Genomic DNA, 7,848 nt, shown 5'->3' on the forward strand with positions numbered 1-7,848 from the left:
CAAGTTGTAGCATTTGGAGAGAGAGAGAGAGATGCAATGAATATACATGAACAATGGTTTATGTTCTACTTGGAATGAAAAAAAAGGGGGGTTTATAAGAAAAAAATTGTGTCTAAGTGTTAGAATACCCCCTTGAGTAAGTAAGTCTACTTTTTATAAAGACTATAACTCTTTTCTTTTAATGTTTTTCGGTTTCTACCAAATAAAATATATACCATGCACAATACAAAATATTTGGTTAAAATATTTATTTTTTCCTAAAGTTTGCATGAATTTCACTTTTCATCTCTAATATTTTAAAAGTTAGTTTTTTAGTACTCCAAATTTTATTAGAGAATAAAAATGATATTAGTGGTGGGTCTATATATAAGAGAAAGTTTAAAACACAAAAATATTTGACATTTTTTAACGTGGCAAATTATTCGTAATAAATAAAAAAAATGATGTCAATTATATATTTAAATAAAAACTAATAAAAACTTGTCAACTCTTGTGAAAAATTTGTCAAATATGTCTGTATCATTACTCGTCTATTTAAATATTATCATCCTCATCCACCACTTAAAAAAGAAAAAATATTTACAAAAGTTGCGGAATAGTTAGTGAGTAGTGTCCATGGATTTTTCCACCCTGGTTATCATTAAATAAAGCGGGCAATGGTTGATTGCAGGCTTTTATTCAATTACCCAATAAATCTTCCACTTCCAGTGGCTCATTGGCTCCCTCTGTCAATCTTGGAGTTCAAATAAAGCAAAACACTGACCTTTCATTGTTGCTTTGAGCAGTCTTTTTCTGTCATTTTCACTGATGTTTCTTTTTGGTCAGCTGTGAGAATCGAATCGATTCCCCCCTACCATTTCCATTTTGTCATTTCCATATTAAAAGCATATATCTTTTTCTTATTATTTACTTTTCAATATCCATGGAAATAAAATTCTTAGCTAGAAACTTCCACTTTAAACTTTTTAAGTGTACCCCCCTCCCCCCCCCCAAAAAAAAAAAAAAAAAAAAAAAACCTTTATCATGTGGGACATAATGAAATTTATATATTTATATATAAAAATAGGTAAAGTTAAGAAAAAATCTAACTAGATTTCAAATTAGAATTAAATTATAGTCTAATTTTACGTTATGTATTCCATCTAATTTAAGTTTTTAAATTTTTGTACCAAGTGAATTAATTTAATGTAAAATTTGGATTTCAATTAGAGTTTCATTTTGTACCATGTGTCCTATGATCCCATCTAATATAAGTTTTTTTAATTTTTGTGTCAAATGAGTTAATTTACTATAACAAACGAGTAGTCCAATATAAATAAACCATAAAAATATAATTTTTGAATGATTTTATATTTATGAGATTTTTTTTTTTGTATAACTAAAAACAATTCAAGTTAATAAGTTATATATATATATATATATATTAATAGCCAAACTAAGAGAAAATCCAATTAAATTCTAAACTAAAGTCTAATTTTGCGCCATATGTCTCATCTAATTTTTAAATTTGTGTTTCAAGTAAATTATTAGGTGCAAAAATTAAAAAGTCTAAATTTAATTAAATTCTAAATTAAATTTTAATTGAAATTCAATTTTGCGCATGTGTTCCATCTAATTTTTTTTAATTTTTAAGGCAAGTAAATTATTGAATGCAAAAACAAAAGAGTCTAGATCTAATTAGATTCTAAATTATATATATATGTAATTGTGATTGTTTTTAAATGTATCCATACATATGCACGATGTTACACACTAGTTAATCAATAATGTACTAATCAAATGGACGTGATCGAGTCGCATGTTTGCAAAGATGATTATTATTGTGGCAAAATAATAATTTGCATAGCTTTTGTTCCACTTAAACCACTGACTTATATAGAAAAAAAAAATTTTAATATTGAGTATCATGATATCATGTTAACGGTCGTATATATATTTATTTCTCCATAAAATTAAAAAAAAAAAAAAAAAAAAAAAAAAAAGAGAGAGAGAGAAAAAAAGAAGAAGGACAATACAAAAGATTGAGAATATGGTAAATCTACAATTGAATTATTCGGAAACATAATAAATTAATCATGTAAAAGAAAAAAAAGTATCTTTTCCCCTGCCATTATTACCATTGATTCAACTCTTAGCACGATAATTTATATGGAGGGTTGAAGACGAAGCTACAACATATACTGGGTGAGCTTTTGATGCAATGATATGTTGCTGTTGGATGATGCATATAGAGAGCTTGTCATTGTTCTTTTATTTATAAATGGAAAAATAAAATAAAAATAATAATCCCGATTTCTTTACAAGAACCATGATATATAGTGCTCACTGCTCACACTATCATATCATTTTTTTACTCTATTTTAGTTCTGAATAATGAATAATAATAATACTACTCCCTAGTCAAACCAAAGGAATTTGAACTCATGAATCATGATGCCCTCAAACAAGAAATGAAAGTGATAGTCTGCATTAGCCACCCACCAATTAGGACATCGTGATAATTTTGGTAAAGATGCTGGAACATTACAAGCAAGTTAATTGCTCATGTTATTAACGAAACATGTGTGTAACAGTACTTTAACTCAATAACACATTTAATTCTACCCAATAACTCAGATTCTCCATTTCTTTTGCTGTACAGCAAGTCTTATGCCATGATTTACTACGTACACCTTAAGACATTATGCACTGTCAATTTTGTCATAGCCTCATAGGTAGGGATTGCCTTAATTTGCGTATCTATTACATTCAGTATTCAACTAAGGGCAAAGTTTGGTTCCAAGGTTTGGAGTTATCTTTACCAACCAGTTATGTGTGATATATAAAATCATTCATGCATGTGACTAAAATTATATGACTAATCTTTTTGATCATTACATAATAAGTTAAAATATGATAGTTCCAAGTAAGTCTGGAACCAAACCTTGACTTCAATTAATGAATGAATGGTATAGTCTTTTGACATTAATGATATATTTGGATAAAGGAAGGAATGACAAGGAATGGAAGAGGGTAGAGTAGAGTTAGTTAAAAATAAGTTAATTTTGTGCTAAATCTACTTTAATCTACTCTACTCCACTTCTCACTCCCTCAATTCAAACGGATCACAAGATCTGGTAAGATAAGATGACAAATTAAGGGGAGGAACTTAGTTTTGAAATTTAAATATAAGTAGGAAATAAAATTGAACCATAAAAGCCATGTACAGATTCTATATCATGGGGATCGGAAAGCAATAATCCACTTGGTACTAGACCATGCAGTCAATGATTGAAAAGGGGAACTAATCAAAGCACGTTGGATAATATTACGGTGTCGAAGTTTCATTGGCTTCATCAATGACAATCATCAAACCCAACAGGACAACCACATGTAACAGCTCATGCCGGTTATGTTACATTTGGCACAACACGTAATTGGTCATATTGCTTTTGTCTTTCTTGTCTCATAATCGTACATAAATATGAAGAAAAAGTTTAAAATAAAGAGAAAATGAAAATGAAAATTATGAGATGGCTTTGTCCCGGAAATTGGTTTACATTTTTATTTTCACTTCAAATCATTCCGGGTCTCAGACGCGCAAAGAGAGAGAGAGAGAGTTACCGATCCACCTAAAACCGATTGCACCCCATCACCAATGCCGCCAGCACCCCAGCACCGGTGTCGCCATCTAGATTGCACCCCAGCACTGGCGCCGCCATCTAGATCGTCACCACCCAAGATTGATCCACCCAAAACCGATCTCATTGACACCGACATTACCGATCTCATTCTCGTTCTTGACCCAATGCTCATCGACGCCGTCGATCTCGTCGTCTCGATCTCATCGCACCAATGATCTCGTCATCTCGATCTCGTCGCCCATGACTAATCTCGTCGCCCATGGCCCATGACCGATCTCTCCCTTTTCCTCAATTTTTTATCACTCTCTCTTCCTCCCTCTCTCAGTCTGACCGAATTGTGGATTTTAACGAATGGTGTTGTTTTGATTTTTGGTTTTTTAAGTTTATATATTGAAATTTTTTATTATAAAATTTGTTTGGTAGCTGAGAAAATGTGAGAAACTAGTAGGAAAATAGCATTTTCAGAATGCAACCAAATACATGAAAATATTTTCTAGAACAATTTTCATAATGCAGCCAAACACTTGAAAATATTTTCCTTTCTTGAAAATATTTTACACCTGAAAATATTTTACACTCGGAAAATATTTTACATTCAACTAAACGCAGACTTACTCAAAAAGGAAAAAAAAAATGAAAACAATATTTTAATTATGACACAATTTCATTCAAGAGTAATTTTTTTTTGGTAAACATGGAATATATTAAAAGCTAAACAACAACCACAGGGGCTGTGTAGTTACAAACCCGATTACAAAAAAGACTAGAAAGGTCTTGCATCAGTAGTTGGGACAACTCCACAGGTGGAGTGTCTAATATACAAAAATCTAGATGACTAGAGACTGCCTTCTTGGCCAAAGCATCGGCGCAAGCATTAGATTCCCTATAACAGTGCTAGATCTTCCACAAAGGGTGCCGGTGTAGCATGTTCCTGCAGTCATCAATAAGAGGAGCATATTGAGCAAAGGACTCTGTATTGCAGGTTAGAAGGCTAATAACAGCTTTAGCATCAAGTTCTATAACTAACTCCTGGATTAGAAGCTGGTTGCAGAGAATGAGGCCATCCCGGATAGCCCATAGCTCGGCTTCAAGGCTACTGACCTTACCGATTCTTCTAAGGAATCCCTTCACCCATCTGCCATGATCATCACAGATGAGTCCACCCCCACCTGTCGGGCCTGGGCAGCCCAGGGCTGAACCATCTGTATTTAATTTAAACCATCCTGGGCTTAGGAGTTTCCATCTAACCTGAATTAAGTGTTTTTCATAAACAGACCTTTGGGGAATGACAATACAAGAGAACTCAGATGCAAGGATTTCAACATCACTCAACAGAGAAGGTTTGAGATTAGAATGTTGAAAGTTGCATCTATTTCTTTGAAGCCAAAGGTTCCAAATACCAAAAAGGAAGAAGATGTCCCAGGTAAAGGATTTATTAGGAATGGTGCTACTAGTGAGGGCATTAGATTTAAGCCATCTATTACAGGGTGAAAAGAAAAATTCAGGGTCATTAGCAGGAATCCCTGCCTCAATCCAGAACCTTTTGGCCACATGACAATCCCTAAGGACATGAGAAATGTCTTCCACCCGAGAGCAGTGAATGCATGAGGGATTTTCTGTGAGCCCTCTGTGATGAAGTGTATTTTTAACTGGGAGACTATTATGAATACATTTCCAAATGAATAAATGCATCTTAGGGTAGCATTTGAGTTTCCAAATCCATCTGCCGTCAAAGGAGAAAGTAGGACCTACCTCTCCAAAAGCCAGATTATAGGCATGTTTAGAGTCAAAAAGACCTTTGGCTTTCCCATCCCAACAGAGAATATCCTTGCCAACAGAGGCTTTTCTAAGGGGAATGGCTTTCAAAATCAACAACCAACTATCAGGAATTACAAAGGATATTTGGGAGCAATCCCATTGACCATCAGCCATGGTGTTCTTTACCATAAGATTTTCTTCAGCAAGGGTGAGTGGACCCTGTATCAACTGCCTTAGAGGGCCAAAGGTGGTCCACTTATCATACCAAAAGGACAAGTTGTTGTTGTTGCCAATAATCCAGTGAGATCCTTTGGTGCATGGTTCCTCACTCTTGGTGATGGCCGACCAAGTTCTAGAGAACCCATGTTTGCGAAGGTGATTTCTATTCAAGTATTTCCTTTTGAGAGTTTCAGCCCACAACTCCCCTTTACAATTTTTGAATCTCCAACATAACTTGGTTGTAAGAGACAGATTTTTCTGTTTCGCAGCTTTAATTCCTAAGCCTCCCTCATCTTTATGGCTAGTCACTTTATCCCAGCCAACAAGGTGAATTTTCCTTTTAACCTCAGTAGATCCCCAAATAAAATTTCTGTTAATTTTATCAAGATCATTATGAATTCTGGCAGGAAGGATTGTGCCTTGCATAATATAGGCCGGAATGGCTGAGGTAACAGAATTAGTGAGGACACATCTCCCAGCCATTGAGAGAAGGTTAGATTTCCATCCAGCCAACTTACTTTTCACCCTATCAATGATGAAGTCAAAGTCATGCCCAGTGGAACCTAGCTGTTTTAGGGGAAACCCCAAATACTTCCCTAAGTTTGAGGTGGCTTCAAAACCGATGGTTTCACAAACAAAATCCCGGGAAATCTGGGAAACATTGGGAGAGAAGAATATTGTGGATTTTAACAAATTAACTTTGAGACCAGATAGCTTGCAGAACGACTCTAACACATCTTTGATGCTTTGGCTATTTTTGAGGTCAGCTTTGGCAAAAAGAACTAAATCATCAGCATAACACAGATGGGAGAAGGCAGGTCCGCCACAAGCTACCTTCAAGGGGTCCCACAGATTGTTAGAACATTTGTCATGAATGAAGAAACTTAGCATTTCCATACAAAGGATGAAAATATATGGGGAAAGGGGATCCCCCTGTCTAATACCTCTCGAGGGTAGAAACGGATCCAGCTTACCTCCATTGAATAGAACGGAGATGGATGTAGTCGAAACACAACTTAAGATAAGCTTTATCAAGTGAGGAGGAAATTTAAACAGATTTAGCATATCTCTTATGAAGTTCCAATCTAGCCTATCGTAGGCTTTTTCTAAGTCAATCTTGATTGCCATGAAACCAGATTTTCCTTTCTTTAAACTGAGGGTGTGGATTAGTTCTTGAACAATGATCATGTTGTCCATACCTCGTCTCCCAAGAACAAAGGCAGATTGGAGGGGAGAGATAATTTGGTCCAGAAAGGGTCTAAGTCTTTGGACAATGAGTTTGGATATGATTTTGTAAGCTGTGTTGCAAAAGCTTATAGGACGGAAGTGATTAATGGAATCAGGACCTTAGCATTTGGGTATTAGGACCAGCAAGGTTTGATTAAGATAATCAGGGATGGAGCTAGTCTGAAAAGCCTCAAAAACCACCTTTTCAACAGATTCATGAACAATGGCCCAAGAGTTTTGATAAAAGCTTGCATGGAGACCATCCGGTCCAGGGGCTTTGAAAGGCTTAATGGACCACAGGGCATCCCTAATTTCCTCCAGAGAGATGGGGTGGTTGAGGGAAAACAAGGCTTCCTCAGACAGGACATTGGACCAACTGGGTAGCACCCAATAATTTCTGGGAGCACTATGTTTCTCAGTACAGAACAGCTTCATAAATCCTTTTCTAACAACATCGGCAACCTCATTTGCCTCATGCACCCAATTACCCGAGCTATCAATGATTTTATCTATCCTATTTCTTTTCCTTCTAACAATGGTAGAGGTATGAAAAAAGGAAGTATTTCTATCGCCAAGAATAGCCCAATTGTATCTTGATTTGGTGGCCCAAAGATCATGTTCCTGTTCAAGAGTAACAGGAGTGTGGTGCTAGATTTTTTTGTTTCCTTTTTTTTTTTTGAGATAGACTCGATAGTAAACACACACACACAACTGGGAATGGGGATGAAGGTCTAATATCACACAACTAACCCACTACAAAAGCCGGTAACTCTTGAAGTGTGTTAGAAGGCTTTAAACCTTGACTCAAACTCACTCTTAATCGCTGTGGGACTTACCCACTTGTTTTTCTTTTGAGATAAACTCGATGGTAAACACACACACACAACTGGGAATGGGGATGAAGGTCTAATATCACACAACTTATTCAACACAGCACTCTTTTTGCGAATGCGAGCTGTGACTAACTCTAGAAGTCTATATATAAATAATACTAATATATAAGAAAAGAGAAAAAGAACAA

This window comes from Quercus lobata, chromosome 3 (assembly GCF_001633185.2).
Source record: "Quercus lobata isolate SW786 chromosome 3, ValleyOak3.0 Primary Assembly, whole genome shotgun sequence".
NCBI lineage: Eukaryota > Viridiplantae > Streptophyta > Magnoliopsida > Fagales > Fagaceae > Quercus > Quercus lobata.